The sequence below is a fragment of the Scyliorhinus canicula genome, chromosome 4 (assembly GCF_902713615.1).
Source record: "Scyliorhinus canicula chromosome 4, sScyCan1.1, whole genome shotgun sequence".
NCBI lineage: Eukaryota > Metazoa > Chordata > Chondrichthyes > Carcharhiniformes > Scyliorhinidae > Scyliorhinus > Scyliorhinus canicula.
This window is the reverse complement of record NC_052149.1, coordinates 123,958,947-123,977,390: the sequence shown is the minus strand read 5'-3', so window position 1 is coordinate 123,977,390 and position 18,444 is coordinate 123,958,947. Positions and strand designations below refer to the sequence as shown.

General features: G+C 47.3%; 1 protein-coding gene across 8 annotated transcripts in view; it reads left to right on the top strand.

Moving 5' to 3' along the window:
* Positions 1 to 18,444, top strand: part of LOC119964940 (uncharacterized protein KIAA1614-like) — a 180,178-nt gene that overhangs the window by 117,046 nt on the left and 44,688 nt on the right. The gene's annotated exons all lie outside the window — the stretch shown is intronic.

The following is an 18,444-nucleotide window of genomic DNA, read 5'->3' as shown; positions in this document are numbered from 1 at the left end:
CCCCAGCTGATGGGCCTCTGCCCACTAGTGGGAGAGCTCGTATTCCATGAGTTCCCCAAAGAGATCAATTAGGGTGTCCCCATGGGTCTCGTGAGGGTATTACATCAAGATTGGCGAGTTAAAGATTGCAGCGTGGAAATATGATGTTGTGGCAAAATCAGAGACCTAGCTCAAGGAATATTCCTGGGTATAATGTGTTCAGAAAAAGATAGGAAAGTACGACAAGGAGGGGGCGGGGTGACGGTATTGTTCAGGGAGAATATTGCAGTGCTGGAAAAAGTGGAGGTCCCAGAGTGTTCAAGGACAGAATCAATTTGGCTGGAGCTAAGAAACAAAAAGGGCGCAATTACATTGCTCAGTGCCGTCTATAGACCACCAACCAGCGAGGAGGATGTAGAAGAACAAATCTGCAGGGAAATTACAGAGAGATGCAAGCATTATTGTGTAATGATAATGGGGGAACTTTAATTACCCAAATGTAGACTGGGACAGTGATATTGTAAAGGGCGGGAAGAGGCAAAGATTCCTAGATTGTGTTCAGGAACCGTTTCTACAGCACTTAGTGTCCAGTACAAAAAAACAGGATGCACTGTTGGAGCTGGTTCTTGGAAATGAGGTCGGCCAAGTAGATCACGTGTTAAAGGGGGAACATTTAGGAGACAGTGACCAATGTTTTGCAAGGTTTAGGATGATGATAGAAAAGGAAAATAAGGGCGGCACGATGGCGGAGTGGTTAGCACTGCTGCCTCACGGTGCCAAAGACCCGGGTTTGATCCCGGCCCCGTGTCACTGTTCATGTGGAGTTTGCACATTCTCCCTGTGCCTGCGCAGGTGTCACCCCCACAACCCAAAGATGTGCAGGGTCGGTGGATTGGCCACGCTAAATTGCCCCTAAAAAGGAAAAAAACGAAAAGTTAGCAATCCAGAGTAAACTAATTGACTGCAATGGGGCAAGAACGGAGCTTGGTTGGATAAGACTGGAATGAAGGGTTGGTGGGAAACACTGTAACTGAACAATGGGCTAACTTCAAAACAGAAATGGTCTGGACGCAGTCAAGGAATATTTCCTTAAAAAGCAAAGGTAGGACAAACAAATCTAGAGCTCTCAGGATGAAAAGGGGGATGGAAATTAAGATAAGGAAGACAAAGTATGCTTATGACAGATGTCAGGTAGAAAATACAGTTGAGAACCACAGTCCGCAGCCGCCACGCTGGGTTCCTGGCCGCTGTGACCACACGTCAACCTAGTGGTCGGAAACTCGGCCCATCGGGGGCGGAGCATCGGGGGGGAGAGTCTTCAGGTGACATCGGAGGATCCACGGGTGATTCACGTGGTAAAATCGGTGCGAACCCCTCACCGATTCTGGTACCGGTGAGGGACTAGCACAGATGCCACGTGGAACACCCGTGGAGCGAGCGGAAAACGGTCGCAGAATTGCCGAGTCCAGGGCCACACATGTGTAGCAGCACCGGTCGCACCGGAAAACATGGTGCCGGCCATGCTGAAACCCTAACCTGCCCACCCCAACCCCAGAGCCCACCCCCTGGCTACCCCCCACCACTCCCCCAGCCCTAGCAGCAGCATCCTGGCCAGCAGCACAGATCCTGGAATGTGCCGGCGCTGGGCACTGTCCGCAGCTGGCACGCCAGGTTCCCGACCGCTGGGACCACACGTGGCCCGCGCCGTCGAAAACTAGGCCAATCTGGGACGGAGCATCGCAGGTGGGCCGGCTGATGATGCGCCAATGGCCTTGCAGCTGTGTGCGGAGCGTGTCCCGATAACGCCGATTTGGCAGGGGTGGAGCATTGCCAACCGGTGTCAAACTGCCACCTTTCCCGAATCCAGCGTCAGAAGCCATTCTCCGTCCGGTCGCTGATCCTGATTTCAGCGTCGGGCTACGGAGAATCCGTCATATGTTTAACTAACTTTCTGGAGTTTTTGAGGAGGTGATAGAAAATTCAATGAGGGTATTGCTGTTGATGTGGTGTACAGGGACTTTCAGAAGATATTCGGTACAGTGCCACACCCCACCCCACCTCGGACTTGTGAGAAATGTTCTAGGCCATGGAATAAAAGGGACAGTAACAACATGGCTACAAAATTAGCTGAATAATAGAAAGCAGAGAATTATGGTCAATGGATAATTTCAGGCTGGAGGAGGATTTGTAGTGGTGCTCCCCAGGAGTCGGTGTTGGGACCCTTGTTTTTGCTGATATGTATTAATGATCTAGATATTGGGGTGCAGGGGACAGTTTCAAGGTTTGTGGATGATAAACCTTGGAAGTATTGTAAACGAAGGGGATAGTGTAGAACTTCAAAAGGACATAGACATGTTGGTGGAGTGAGCAGATAGGTGGCAGATGAAGTTCAATGCGGAGAAGTTTGAGATGATGCATTTTGGCAGGAAGAACATGGAGAAACAATATAAACTAAGGGGTAAAATTCTTAAAGGGGTATAGGAGCAGAGAGACAGGGGTGTATTTGTGCATAGACCCCAGTGTCAGTGCTGGATTACAGTGTACCCCAGTGTCAATGCTGAATTACGGTGGACCCCATAGTCAGTGCTGGATTGCGTTGTACTGCAGAGTGACTGCTAGATTGCAGTGTGCCCCAGTGTCAATGCTTGTTTACAGTGTAGCCCAGAGTCAATGCTTATTTACAGTGTAGCCCAGAGTCGGTGCTGGATTACATTGTACCCCAGTGTCAATGTTGGATTATGGAGTACCCCAGTGTCAGTTCTGGATTATGGTATACCCCAGAGTCAGTGCTGGATTACAGTGTGCCCCAGTATCAATGCTGGATTAAGGTGGACCCCATAGTCAGAGCTGGATTGCATTGTGCCCCAGTGTCAGTGCTGCTAGATTGCAGTGTGCCCCAGTGTCAGTGCTGCTAGATTGCAGTGTGCCCCAGTGTCAGTGCTGCTAGATTACAGTGTGCCCCAGTGTCAGAGCTAGATTACAGTGTGCCCCCCCAGTCAAGGCGTGTTTACAGTGAAATTAAAATGAAATTAAATGAAAATTGTTTATTGCCACAAGTAGGCTTCAAATGAAGTTGTTGTGAAAAGCCTCTAGTCACCACAGTCCGGCGCCTGTTCGGGGAGGATGGTATGGGAATTGAAACGTGCTGCTGGCTTGCCTTGGTCTGCTTTAACAGCCAGCTGTTTAGCCCTGTGCTAAACCAGCCCCTTGCCCAGAGCCGGTGCTGGATTACAATGTATCCCAGTGTCAGTGCTGCACGATGGAGTACCACAGTGTCAGTTCTGGATTACAGAGTACCACAGTGTCAATGCTGGATTATGGTGTATCCCAGTGTCAGTGCTCCATTACAGAGTACCCTGTATCAGTGCTAGATTACAATGTACCCCAGTGTCAATGCTGGATTATGGTGTATCCCAGTGTCAATGCTGGATTACGATCTACCCCAGGGTCAGTGCTGGATTACAGTGTATCACAGGGTCAGTGCTGGATTACAGTGTATCACAGGGTTGGTGCTGGATTCCAGTGTATCACAGGGTCAGTGCTGGATTACAGTGTATCACAGGGTCAGTGCTGGATTCCAGTGTATCACAGGGTCAGTGCTGGATTACAGTGTATCACAGGGTCAGTGCTGGATTACAGTGTATCACAGGGTCAGTGCTGGATTATGATCTACCCCTGGGTCAGTGCTGGATTACAGTGTATCACAGGGTCAGTGCTGGATTGCACTGTATCACAGGATCAGTGCTGGATTAAGGTTTGTGTCCCAGGGTCTATGCTGGATTACAGTGTATCACAGAGTCAGTGCCAGATTACAGTGTGCCCCAGAGTCAGTCCTCAATTATAGTATATTGCAGAGTCAGTGCTGTTTACAGTGTATCACTGAGTCAGTGCTGGATTATGATGTACCCCAGTGTCAATGCTGGATTACGATCTACCCCAGGGTCAGTGCTGGATTACAGTGTATCACAGGGTCAGTGCTAGATTGCACTGTATCACAGAGTCAGTGCTGGATTAAGGCTTGTGTCCCAGGGTCTATGCTGGATTACAGTGTATCACAGAGTCAGTGCCAGATTACAGTGTGCCCCAGAGTCAGTCCTCAATTATAGTATATTGCAGAGTCAGTGCTGTATTACAGTGTATCACTGAGTCAGTGCTGGATTATGATGTACCCCAGTGTCAATGCTGGATTACGATCTACCCCAGGGTCAGTGCTGGATTACAGTGTATCACAGGGTCAGTGCTAGATTGCACTGTATCACAGAGTCAGTGCTGGATTAAGGCTTGTGTCCCAGGGTCTATGCTGGATTACAGTGTATCACAGAGTCAGTGCCAGATTACAGTGTGCCCCAGAGTCAGTCCTCAATTATAGTATATTGCAGAGTCAGTGCTGTATTACAGTGTATCACTGAGTCTGTGCTGGATTATGATGTACCCCAGTGTCAATGCTGGATTATGATGTACCCCAGTGTCAATGCTGGATTACGATCTACCCCAGGGTCAGTGCTGGATTGCAGTGTATCACAGAGTCAGTGCTGGATTACAATCTACCCCAGGGTCAGTGCTGGATTACGATCTACCCCAGGGTTAGTGCTGGATTGCAGTGCATCCCAGGGTCAGTGCTGGATTATGATCTACCCCAGGGTCAGTGCTGGATAGAAGTTCATCTCAGGGTCAGTGCTGGATAGACGTTCATCCCAGGGTCAGTGCTGGATTACGATCTACCCCAGGGTCAGTGCTGGATTGCAGTGCGTACCAGGGTCAGTGCTGGATTATGATCTACCCCAGGGTCAGTGCTGGATTGCAGTGCATCCCAGGGTCAGTGCTGGATTACAGTGTATCCCAGGGTCATGCTGGATTGCAGTGTATCACAGGGTCAGTGCTGGATTACAGTGTACCCAGAGTCAGAGCTGGATTAAGGCTGTGTCCCAGGGCCTATGCTGGATTACAGTGTATCCCAGAGTCAGTGCTGTATTACAGTGTGCCCCAGAGTCAGTGCTGGTTTACAGTGTATCCCAGAGTCAGTGCTGTATTACAGTGTGCTCCAGAGCCAGTGCTGGTTTACAGTGTATCCCAGAGTCAGTGCTGTATTACAGTGTGCCCCAGAGCCAATGCTGTTTTTCAGTGTATCCAAGAGTCACTGCTGGATTTCAGTGTATGACAGTGTCAGTGCTGGATTACAGTGTGTGCCTGTGTCAGTGCTGGATTACAGTGTATGACAGTGTCAGTGCTGGATTACAGTGTATGACAGTGTCAGTGCTGGATTACAGTGTATGACAGTGTCAGTGCTGGATTACAGTGTATGACAGTGTCAGTGCTGGATTACAGTGTATGCCTGTGTCAGTGCTGGATTACAGTGTGTGCCTGTGTCAGTGCTGGATTACAGTGTATGACAGTGTCGGTGCTGGATTACAGTGTGTGCCTGTGTCAGTGCTGGATTACAGTGTATGACAGTGTCGGTGCTGGATTACAGTGTGTGCCTGTGTCAGTGCTGGATTACAGTGTATGACAGTGTCAGTGCTGGATTACAGTGTGTGCCTGTGTCAGGGCTGGATTACAGTGTATGACAGTGTCAGTGCTGGATTACAGTGTATGACAGTGTCAGTGCTGGATTACAGTGTATGACAGTGTCAGTGCTGGATTACAGTGTATGACAGTGTCAGTGCTGGATTACAGTGTATGCCTGTGTCAGTGCTGGATTACAGTGTATGGCTGTGTCAGTGCTGGATTACAGTGTATGACAGTGTCACTGCTGGATTACAGTGTGTGCCTGTGTCAGTGCTGGATTACAGTGTATGACAGTGTCAGTGCTGGATTACAGTGTATGCCTGTGTCAGTGCTGGATTACAGTGTATGACTGTGTCAGTGCTGGATTACAGTGTATGACAGTGTCAGTGCTGGATTACAGTGTATGGCAGTGTCAGTGCTGGATTACAGTGTATGACAGTGTCACTGCTGGATTACAGTGTGTGCCTGTGTCAGTGCTGGATCACAGTGTATGCCTGTGTCAGTGCTGGATTACAGTGTATGCCTGTGTCAGTGCTGGATTACAGTGTATGACAGTGTCAGTGCTGGATTACAGTGTATGACAGTGTCAATGCTGGATTACAGTGTATGCCTGTGTCAGTGCTGGATTACAGTGTATGCCTGTGTCAGTGCTGGATTACAGTGTATGACAGTGTCAGTGCTGGATTACAGTGTATGCCTGTGTCAGTGCTGGATTACAGTGTATGCCTTTGTCAGTGCTGGATTACAGTGTATGCCTGTGTCAGTGCTGGATTACAGTGTATGACAGTGTCAGTGCTGGATTACAGTGTATGCCTGTGTCAGTGCTGGATTACAGTGTATGCCTGTGTCAGTGCTGGATTACAGTGTATGCCTGTGTCAGTGCTGGATTACAGTGTATGACAGTGTCAGTGATGGATTACAGTGTATGACAGTGTCAGTGCTGGATTACAGTGTATGACAGTGTCAGTGCTGGATTACAGTGTGTGCCTGTGTCAGTGCTGGATTACAGTGTATGGCAGTGTCAGTGCTGGATTACAGTGTATGACACTGTCTGTGCTGGATTACAGTGTATGACAGTGTCAGTGCTGGATTACAGTGTATGCCTGTGTCAGTGCTGGATTACAGTGTATGCCTGTGTCAGTGCTGGATTACAGTGTATGCCTGTGTCAGTGCTGGATTACAGTGTATGACAGTGTCAGTGCTGGATTACAGTGTATGGCAGTGTCAGTGCTGGATTACAGTGTATGACAGTGTCAGTGCTGGATTACAGCGTATGCCTGTGTCAGTGCTGGATTACAGTGTGTGCCTGTGTCAGTGCTGGATTACAGTGTATGACAGTGTCAGTGCTGGATTACAGTGTATGCCTGTGTCAGTGCTGGATTACAGTGTATGGCTTTGTCAGTGCTGGATTACAGTGTATGCCTGTGTCAGTGCTGGATTACAGTGTGTGCCTGTGTCAGTGCTGGATTACAGTGTATGACAGTGTCAGTGCTGGATTACAGTGTATGCCAGTGTCAGTGCTGGATTACAGTGTATGACTGTGTCTGTGCTGGATTACAGTGTGTGCCTGTGTCACTGCTGGATTACGGTGTATGACAGTGTCAGTGCTGGATTACAGTGTATGACTTTGTCAGTGCTGGATTATAGTGTATGACAGTGTCAGTGCTGGATTACAGTGTATGACAGTGTCAGTGCTGGATTACAGTGTATGACAGTGTCAGTGCTGGATTACAGTGTATGACAGTGTCAGGGCTGGATTACAGTGTATGACAGTGTCAGTGCTGGATTATAGTGTATGACAGTGTCAGTGCTGGATTACAGTGTATGACAGTGTCAGGGCTGGATTACAGTGTATGACAGTGTCAGTGCTGGATTATAGTGTATGACAGTGTCAGTGCTGGATTACAGTGTATGACAGTGTCAGTGCTGGATTACAGTGTATGGCTGTGTCAGTGCTGGATTACAGTGTATGACAGTGTCAGTGCTGGATTACAGTGTATGACAGTGTCAGTGCTGGATTACAGTGTATGACAGTGTCAGTGATGGATTACAGTGTATGACAGTGTCAGTGCTGGATTACAGTGTATGACAGTGTCAGTGCTGGATTACAGTGTGTGCCTGTGTCAGTGCTGGATTACAGTGTATGACAGTGTCAGTGCTGGATTACAGTGTATGACAGTGTCAGTGCTGGATTACAGTGTATGCCTGTGTCTGTGCTGGATTCCAGTGTATCCCAGTGTCAGTGCTGGATTACAGTGTATGACAGTGTCAGTGCTGGATTACAGTGTATGCCTGTGTCAGTGCTGGATTACAGTGTATGACAGTGTCAGTGCTGGATTACAGTGTATGCCTGTGTCAGTGCTGGATTACAGTGTGTGCCTGTGTCAGTGCTGGATTACAGTGTATGACAGTGTCAGTGCTGGATTACAGTGTATGACTTTGTCAGTGCTGGATTACAGTGTATGCCTGTGTCTGTGCTGGATTACAGTGTATGACAGTGTCAGTGCTGGATTACAGTGTATGACAGTGTCAGTGCTGGATTACAGTGTATGACAGTGTCAGTGCTGGATTACAGTGTATGACAGTGTCTGTGCTGGATTACAGTGTATGACAGTGTCAGTGCTGGATTACAGTGTATGACAGTGTCAGTGCTGGATTACAGTGTATGACAGTGTCAGTGCTGGATTACAGTGTATGACAGTGTCAGTGCTGGATTACAGTGTATGACAGTGTCTGTGCTGGATTACAGTGTATGACAGTGTCAGTGCTGGATTACAGTGTATGACAGTGTCAGTGCTGGATTACAGTGTATGGCAGTGTCAGTGCTGGATTACAGTGTATGTCTGTCAGTGCTGGATTACAGTGTATGACAGTGTCTGTGCTGGATTACAGTGTATGACAGTGTCTGTGCTGGATTACAGTGTATGACAGTGTCAGTGCTGGATTACAGTGTATGACAGTGTCAGTGCTGGATTACAGTGTATGGCAGTGTCAGTGCTGGATTACGGTGTATCCCAGGGTCAGTGCTGGATTACAGTGTATGTCTGTCTGTGCTGGATTACAGTGTATGACTTTGTCTGTGCTGGATTACAGTGTATCCCAGGGTCAGTGCTGGATTACAGTGTATGCCTGTCTGTGCTGGATTACAGTGTATGACTTTGTCAGTGCTGGATTACAGTGTATGACACTGTCTGTGCTGGATTACACTGTATCCCAGAGTTTGTGCTGGATTATAGTGTACACCGAGTTTGTGCTTGAATACTATGTACCCCAGAATTTGTGCTGGATTACAGTGTGCCCCAGAGTTTGTGCTAGATTACAGTGTACCCAGATTCTGTGCTGGATTACAGTGTATGACAGTGTCAGTGCTGGATTACAGTGTATGACAGTGTCAGTGCTGGATTACAGTGTATGACAGTGTCAGTGCTGGATTACAGTGTATGACAGTGTCAGTGCTGGATTACAGTGTATGACAGTGTCTGTGCTGGATTACAGTGTATGACAGTGTCAGTGCTGGATTACAGTGTATGACAGTGTCAGTGCTGGATTACAGTGTATGGCAGTGTCAGTGCTGGATTACAGTGTATGTCTGTCAGTGCTGGATTACAGTGTATGACAGTGTCTGTGCTGGATTACAGTGTATGACAGTGTCTGTGCTGGATTACAGTGTATGACAGTGTCAGTGCTGGATTACAGTGTATGGCAGTGTCAGTGCTGGATTACGGTGTATCCCAGGGTCAGTGCTGGATTACAGTGTATGTCTGTCTGTGCTGGATTACAGTGTATGACTTTGTCTGTGCTGGATTACAGTGTATCCCAGGGTCAGTGCTGGATTACAGTGTATGCCTGTCTGTGCTGGATTACAGTGTATGACTTTGTCAGTGCTGGATTACAGTGTATGACACTGTCTGTGCTGGATTACACTGTATCCCAGAGTTTGTGCTGGATTATAGTGTACACCGAGTTTGTGCTTGAATACTATGTACCCCAGAATTTGTGCTGGATTACAGTGTGCCCCAGAGTTTGTGCTAGATTACAGTGTACCCAGATTCTGTGCTGGATTACAGTGTACCCCAGGGCCAGTGTTGGATTGCAGTGCAACCTAGGGTCAGTGCTGGATTACACTGCGGTCGAGATTGAGTGCTGGATTTCAGTGTTTTGCAGTCAATGCTGGATTGCAGTGCATCCCAGGGTCAGTCCTGGATTGCAATGTATCACAGGGTCAGTCCTGGATTGCAATGTATCACAGGGTCAGACCTGGATTGCAATGTATCACAGGGTCAGTCCTGGATTGCAATGTATCACAGGGTCAGTCCTGGATTGCAATGTATCACAGGGTCAGACCTGGATTGCAATGTATCACAGGGTCAGTCCTGGATTGCAATGTATCACAGGGTCAGACCTGGATTGCAATGTATCACAGGGTCAGACCTGGATTGCAATGTATCACAGGGTCAGACCTGGATTGCAATGTATCACAGGGTCAGACCTGGATTGCAATGTATCACAGGGTCAGTCCTGGATTGCAATGTAACACAGGGTCAGACCTGGATTGCAATGTATCACAGGGTCAGTCCTGGATTGCAATGTATCACAGGGTCAGTCCTGGATTGCAATATATCACAGGGTCAGTGCTGGATTATAGTGTACCCCAGAGATAGAGCTGGATTACAGTGTATCCCAGAATTGGTGCTGGATTACAGTGTATCACAGAGTCAGTGCTGGATTACAGTGTATCCCAGGGCCAGTGCTGGATTACAGTGTGTGCCTGTGTCAGTGCTGGATTACAGTGTATGACAGTGTCACTGCTGGATTACAGTGTATCCCAGGGTCAGTGCTGGATTACAGTGTATGGCTGTGTCAGTGCTGGATTACAGTGTATCCCAGGGTCAGTGCTGGATTACAGTGTATCCCAGGGTCAGTGCTGGATTACAGTGTATTACAGGGTCAGTGCTGGATTACAGTGTATTACAGGGTCAGTGCTGGATTACAGTGTATGACAGTGTCAGTGCTGAATTACAGTGTATCCCAGGGTCAGTGCTGGATTACAGTGTATCACAGGGTCAGTGCTGGATTACAGTGTATGACAGTGTCAGTGCTGGATTCCAGTGTATCACAGGGTCAGTGCTGGATTACAGTGTATTACAGGGTCAGTGCTGGATTACAGTGTATTACAGGGTCAGTGCTGGATTACAGTGTATTACAGAGCCAGTGCTGGATTACAGTGTATCCCAGAATTGGTGCTGGATTCCAGAGTATCCCAGGGGCAGTGCTGGATTACAGTGTATCACAGAATCAGTGCTGGATTACAGTGTATCCCAGGGTTGGTGCTGGATTACAGTGTATCAGAAAATCAGTGCTGGATTACAGTGTATCACAGGATCAGTGCTGGATTACAGTGTATCGCAGAGTAAGAGCTGAATTACAGTGTATCCCAGTGTCAGAGCAGGAGTGCAGTAAACCCCGAGTTTGTGCTGGATTACAATGTACCCCAGATTTACTGCTGGATTACACTGTATCCCAGGGTCAGTGCTGGATTGCAGTGTGCCCCAGATTTACTGCTGGATTACAGTGTATCCCAGGGTCAGTGCTGAATTGCAGTGTGCCCCAGAGTTTGTGCTGGATTACAGTGTACCCAAGAATTTGTGTTGGATTAAAGTTTACTCCAGAGTTTGTTCTGAATTGCAGTGGGTCCCAGGTTCAGAGCTGGTTTACACTGTACTCCAGGGTCTGTGCTTGATTACAGTGTACCCTAGAGATTGTGCTGGATTGCTGTGTGTCCCAGGGTCTGTGCTTGATTACAATGTACCCCAGAGATTGTGCTGGATTGCAGTGTGTCCCAGGGTCAGTGCTGGATTACAGTGTACCCAGAGTTTGTGCTGGATTGCAGTGTACCCCAGAGTTTGTGCTCGATTACAATGTACCCCAGAGTTTGTGCTGGATTACAATGTACCCCAGAGTTTGTGCTGGATTACAGTGTACCCCAGGGTCAGTGCTGCGTAACAGTGTACCCCAGAGTTTGTGCTCGATTACAATGTACCCCAGAGTTTGTGCTCGATTACAATGTACCCCAGAGTTTGTGCTGGATTACAGTGTACCCCAGAGTTTGTGCTGGATTACAATGTACCCCACAGTTTGTGCTGGATTACAGTGTGCCCCAGGGTCAGAGCTGGATTACAATGCACCCAGAGTTTATGCTGGATTACAGTGTACCCCAGAGTTTGTGCTTGATTACAGTGTGCCCCAGGGTCAGTGCTGGATTACAGTGTACCCCAGAGTTTGTGCTTGATTACAGTGTGCCCCAGGGTCAGTGCTGGATTACAGTGTACCCCAGAGTTTGTGCTTGATTACAGTGTATCCCAGAGTTTGTGCTTGATTACAGTGTGCCCCAGGGTCAGTGCTGGATTACAGTGTACCCCAGAGTTTGTGCTTGATTACAGTGTGCCCCAGGGTCAGTGCTGGATTACAGTGTACCCCAGAGTTTGTGCTTGATTACAGTGTATCCCAGAGTTTGTGCTGGATTACAGTGTACCCCAGAGTTTGTGCTTGATTACAGTGTGCCCCAGGGTCAGTGCTGGATTACAGTGTACCCCAGAGTTTGTGCTGGATTACAGTGCACCCCAGAGTTTGTGCTGGATTACAGTGTACCCCAGAGTTTGTGCTGGATTACAGTGTACCCCAGAGTTTGTGCTGGATTACAGTGTACCCCAGAGTTTGTGCTGGATTACAGTGTACCCCAGAATTTGTGCTGGATTACAGTGTACCCCAGAGTTTGTGCTTGATTACAATGTGCCCCAGGGTCAGAGCTGGGTTACAGTGTACCCCAGAGTTTATGCTGGATTGCAGTGTGCCCCAGGGTCAGTGCTGGATTACAATGGACCCCAGAGTTTGTGCTGGATTATAGTGTGTCCCAGAGATTGTGTTTGATTGCTATGTACCCCAGAGTTTGTGCTGGATTGCAGTGTACCCCAAAGTTTCTGCTGCATTACAGTGTTTCCCAGGGTCAGTGCTGGATTGCAGTGTTTCCCAGGGTCAGTGCTGGATTGCAGTGTTTCCCAGGGTCAGTGCTGGATTGCAGTGTTTCCCAGGGTCAGTGCTGGATTGCAGTGTTTCCCAGGGTCAGTGCTGGATTGCAGTGTGCCCCTGAGTTTGTGCTGGATTGCAGTGTACCCCAAAGTTTCTGCTGCATTACAGTGTTTCCCAGGGTCAGTGCTGGATTGCAGTGTTTCCCAGGGTCAGTGCTGGATTGCAGTGTTTCCCAGGGTCAGTGCTGGATTGCAGTGTGCCCCTGAGTTTGTGCTGGATTGCAGTGTACCCCAAAGTTTCTGCTGCATTACAGTGTTTCCCAGGGTCAGTGCTGGATTGCAGTGTTTCCCAGGGTCAGTGCTGGATTGCAGTGTTTCCCAGGGTCAGTGCTGGATTGCAGTGTGCCCCTGAGTTTGTGCTGGATTGCAGTGTACCCCAAAGTTTCTGCTGCATTACAGTGTTTCCCAGGGTCAGTGCTGGATTGCAGTGTTTCCCAGGGTCAGTGCTGGATTGCAGTGTTTCCCAGGGTCAGTGCTGGATTGCAGTGTTTCCCAGGGTCAGTGCTGGATTGCAGTGTACCCCAAAGTTTCTGCTGCATTACAGTGTTTCCCAGGGTCAGTGAGGTTATGGTTTGTCAGGAGGTTTAAGTAGCGGCCTGGTCCATGGTTTGTGGAAGCATCATTATTTGATCCTGATGTCTTCATCTGTTGTTGGGAGGTCCTTTTGTTGGATTCACAGCCCATCTCCAATTACTCTTGAGAAGGTGGTGGTGAGCTGTCATCCTGAACCGCTGCAGTCCATGTGGTGTAGGGCTGGTCCAGTTCAGTTTCTGGTCAATGGTAAGCTCCAGAATATTTATTTTGGGGAACTTGGTAAAGGCATCGAATTGGCAGGATGTGTTTGAATTGAAAACCACATACCAAACTCATGCTGTATTCAGGTGGGTTCGCCAACTTGTTGGAGCAGAGTAGGAACCGATATAACAGGTGTAATCTTCATTAGAGATTGTCTGAGGGAATTTTGCAAATGTTACACTAAATTACAAATTACGTGTTGCAATTAGCACTGATTTAGTCACAGCACAATTAGCTGGCAAGGGGCCCATTGCTGACAAATTGGCTGTGGCTCATTTTGCGTGGGATGTGTTTGAGCTAAACCTCTGCCCACCTACTTACATTGTTGATGTTTCGGAATTCCTGGTAGACACCTCGATGTCTCCCCCCCCCAACCCCAACCCCCACCTCCCCACCTACACTCCCCACCTGGTTTAGCTCACTCGGCTAAATCGCTGGCTTTTTAAGCAGACCAAGCAGGCCAGCAGCATGGTTCGATTCCCGTACCAGCCTCCCCGGACAGGCGCCGGAATGTGGCGACTAGGGGCTTTTCACAGTAACTTCATTGAAGCCTACTCGTGACAATAAGCGATTTTCATTTCATTTTCATTCATGTGACTCTGGCTGAGGTACAGTTCCTTTTCTTACCGGCCGCCTCATGATACTTTGCTCCAGTTAGATGAATCCTTGTGCGATCAGTAATCCGCCATTTTAAATACTCGCACTAGTTTGGATCATCAGATCCTACCAGGATTATCCCTGTTTCCTGCAAAATTGATCTCCATGTCAATGCTGTGAGAAATGCAACAGAATTCATAACTTGTTGGCTGATGTGGTTTTTTAATCATTTTTACGGTATGTGGGCATCACTGTCTAGGCAAACATTCATTACCCTTCCCGAATTGCCCTTGAGAAGGTGGTGGTGAGCTGCCTTCTTGAACTGTTACAGTCCATGTAGGTACACACACAATGCTGTTCGGGATGGAGTTCCCTGATTCTGACCTAGCAATAGTGAAGGAACAGCGATATATTTCCAAGTCAGGATGGTGAGTGACTTGGAGGGGAGCCTCCAGGTGGTGGGGTTCCCAGGTAAAGGTAAAAAAAGGGATGAAGTCCGAAAAGCAGAATACAGGGAGCTCGGAAGGAAGTTAAGAAATCGTACCTCAAAGGTAGTGATCTCAGGATTACTACCGGTGCCACGTGCTAGGATATATGGGATGAATACGTGGCAGAAGGGATGGTGTCAGGGGGAGGGTTTCAGATTCCTGGGGCATTGGGACCGGTTCTGGGGGAGGTGGGACCTGTACAAACTGGACGGATTACACCTGGGCAGGACTGGAACTGATGTCCTATTTGCTAGAGCTGTTGGGGAGGGTTTAAACTAATGTGGCAGGGGGATGGGAAATGATGCCGGAAGCCGGAAGGTAGTAAAACAAGGGCAGAAACAAAAGGCAGTCAGGGGGAAAGTATAAGGCAGAGAAGCCAGAGTCAAAAATCAAAAAGGGCAACAGTACAAGGTACAGTGACTGAGGGTAGCTCAGTGGATAGGCCCAGTAATATTAAAAGGAATAAAATGGGAAGTAAAACATAAATGGAAAGTGACACGGCAGGTTGTTACATGAAGATATGGGTTCAATGACAAGGGAAATTAGGAGAAACGTTAAGAGGAAAAATAACTTGGGAGAGGTTACTGATCAAGGTGTTAAGATTCAAAACAGAGGTATAAAAGCCAACATAAGTGTACTTTACCTGAATGCTCGTAGTATTCGGAATAAAGTAAATGAGTTGATAGCGCAAATCATCGTGAATGACTATGATTCAGTGGCCATTACCGAAACATGGTTAAAGGATGGCCAAGGCTGGGAGTTTGATATCTGAGGGTATCAAACTATTCGGAAGGACAGAGTGGATGGTAAGGGAGCTGGTGTAGCTCTGTTATTTAAGGATGACATCTGGGCAATAGTAAGGGATGACATCGGTGCTATGGAGGATACGGTTGAATCCATTTGACTGGAAATCAGGAATAGTAAGGCGAAAAAGTCACTGATAGGAGTAGTCTATAGTTCACCAAATAGTAATATTATGGTGGGGCAGGCAATAAACAAAGAAATAACTGATGCATGTAGAAATGGTACAGCAGTTATCATGGGGGATTTTAATCTACATGTTGATTGGTTTAACCAGGACGGTCAAGGCAGCCTTGAGGAGGAGTTTATAGAATGTATCCGCGATAGTTTCCGAGAACAGTATGTAATGGGATCTACGAGGGAACAAGCGGTCCTAGATATGGTCCTATGTAATGAGACAGGATTGATTAATGATCTCATAGTTAGGGATCCTCTCGGAAGGAGCGATCATAATATGGTGGAATTTAAAGTACAGATGGAGGGTGAGAAGGTAAAATCAAACACTAGTCTTTTGTGCTTAAACAAAGGAGATTACAATGGGATGAGAGAAGAACTAGCTAAGGTAGACTGGGAGCAAAGACTTTGTGGTGAAACAGTTGAGGAACAGTGGAGAACCTTCCAAGCGATTTTTCACAGTGCTCAGCAAAAGGTTTATACCAACAAAAAGGAAGGACGGTAGAAAGAGGGAAAATCGACCGTGGATATCTAAGGAAATAAGGGAGAGTATCAAATTGAAGGAAAAGGCATACAAAGTGGCAAAGATTAGTGGGAGACTAGAGGACAGGTAAATCCTTAGGGGGCAACAGAAAGCTACTTAAAAAGCTATAAAGGAGAGGAACATAGATTATGAGAGTAAACTTGCTCAGAATATAAAAACAGATAGTAAAAGTTTCTACAAATATATAAAACAAAAAAGAGTGGCTAAGGTGAATGTTGGTCTTTTAGAGGATGAAAAGGGAGTTTTAATAATGGGAGATGAGGAAATGGCTGAGGAACTGAACAGGTTTTTTGGGTCGGTTTTCACAGTGGAAGACACAAATAACATGCCAGTGACTGATAGAAATGAGGCTATGACAGGTGAGGACCTTGAGATGATTGCTATCACTAAGGAGGTAGTGATGGGCAAGCTAATGGGGCTAAAGGTAGACAAGTCTCCTGGCCCTGATGGAATGCATCCCAGAGTGCTAAAAGAGATGGCTCGGGAAATTGCAAATGCACTAGTGATAATTTCCCAAAATTCACTAGACTCTGGGGTGGTCCCGGCAGATTGGAAATTAGCAAACGTGACACCACTGTTTAAAAAAGGAGGTAGGCAGAAAACAGGTAATTATGGGCCAATTAGCTTAACTTCGGTAGTAGGGAAGATGCTGGAATCTATCATCAAGGAAGAAATAGCGAGGCATCTGGATGGAAATTGTCCCATTGGGCAGACACAGCAGGGGTTCATAAAGGGCAGGTCATGCCTAACTAATTTAGTGGAATTTTTTGAGGACATTACCAGTGCAGTAGATAACGGGGAGCCAATGGATGTGGTATATCTGGATTTCCAGAAAGCCTTTGACAAGGTGCCACACAAAAGATTGCTGCATAAGATAAAGATGCATGGCATTCAGGGTAAAGTAGAGCATGGATAGAGGATTGGTTAATTAATAGAAAGCAAAGAGTGGGGATTAATGGGTGTTTCTCTTTTTGGCAATCAGTAGCTAGTGGTGTCCCTCAGGGATCAGTGTTGGGTCCACAATTGTTCACAATTTACATAGATGATTTGGAGTTGGGGACCAAGGGCAATGTGTCCAAGTTTGCAGATGACACTAAGATGAGTGGTAACACAAAAAGTGCAGAGGATACCGGAAGTCTGCAGAGGGATTTGGATAGGTTAAGTGAATGGGCTAGGGTCTGGCAGATGGAATACAATGTTGAAAAATGTGAGGTTATTCATTTTGGTAGGAATAATAGCGAAAGGGATTATTATTTAAATGATAAAATATTAAAACATACCACTGTGCATAGAGACCTGGGTGTGCTCGTGCATGAGTCGCAAAAGTTTGGTTTACAGGTGCAACAGGTGATTAAGAAGGCAAATGGAGTTTTGTCCTTCATTGCTAGAGGGATGGAGTTTAAGACTAGGGAGATTATGCTGCAATTGTATAAGGTGTTAGTGAGGCCACACCTGGAGTATTGTGTTCAGTATTGGTCTCCTTACCTGAGAAAGGACGTACTGGCACTGGAGGGTGTGCAGAGGAGATTGACTAGGTTAATGCCAGAGTTGAAGGGGTTGGATTACGAGGAGAGGTTAAGTAGACTGCGACTGTACTCATTGGAATTTAGAAGGATGAGGGGGAGAGGGTGGGGAGGGGGGGGGGGGGGGGTGGATCTTATAGAAACATATAAAATTATGAAGGGAATAGATGCGGGCAGGTTGTTTCCACTGGCGGGTGAAAGCAGAATTAGGGGGCATAGCCTCAAAATAAGGGGAAGTAGGTTTGGGACTGAGCTTAGGAGGAACTTCTTCACCCAAAGTGTTGTGAATCTATGGAATTCCTTGCCCAGTGAAGCACTTGAGGCTCCTTCATTAAATGTTTTTTAGATAAAGATAGATAATTTTTTGAAGAATAAAGGGATTAAGGGCAGCACGGTGGCCTAGTGGTTAGCACAACCGCCTCACGGCACTGAGGTCCCAGGTTCGATCCCGGCTCTGGGTCACTGTCCGTGTGGAGTTTGCACATTCTCCCCGTGTCTGCGTGGGTTTCGCCCCCACAACCCAAAAATGTGCAGAATAGGTGGATTGGACACGCTAAATTGCCCCTTAATTGGAAAAAATAATTGGGTAATCTAAATTTATTTAAAAAAAGAATTATGGTGTTCGGGCCGGAAAGTGGAGCTGAGTCCAAAAAAGATCAGCCATGATCTCATTGAATGGCGGAGCAGGCTCGAGGGGCCAGATGGTTTACTCCTGCTCCTAGTTCTTATGTTCTTATGTATCTGATACCCTTATCCTTCTGGATGGTCGAGGTTGTGGATTTGGGAGATGCTGTCGAAGAAGTCTTGGTGAGTTCCTGCAGTGCATCTTGTAGATGGTACACACTGCTACCACTGTTCGTCGGTGGAGGGAGTGAATGCTTGTGGATGGGGTGCCAATCAAGTTACTGCTTTGTCCTGGGTGGTGTTGAGCTTCTTGAGTGTTGTTGAAGCTG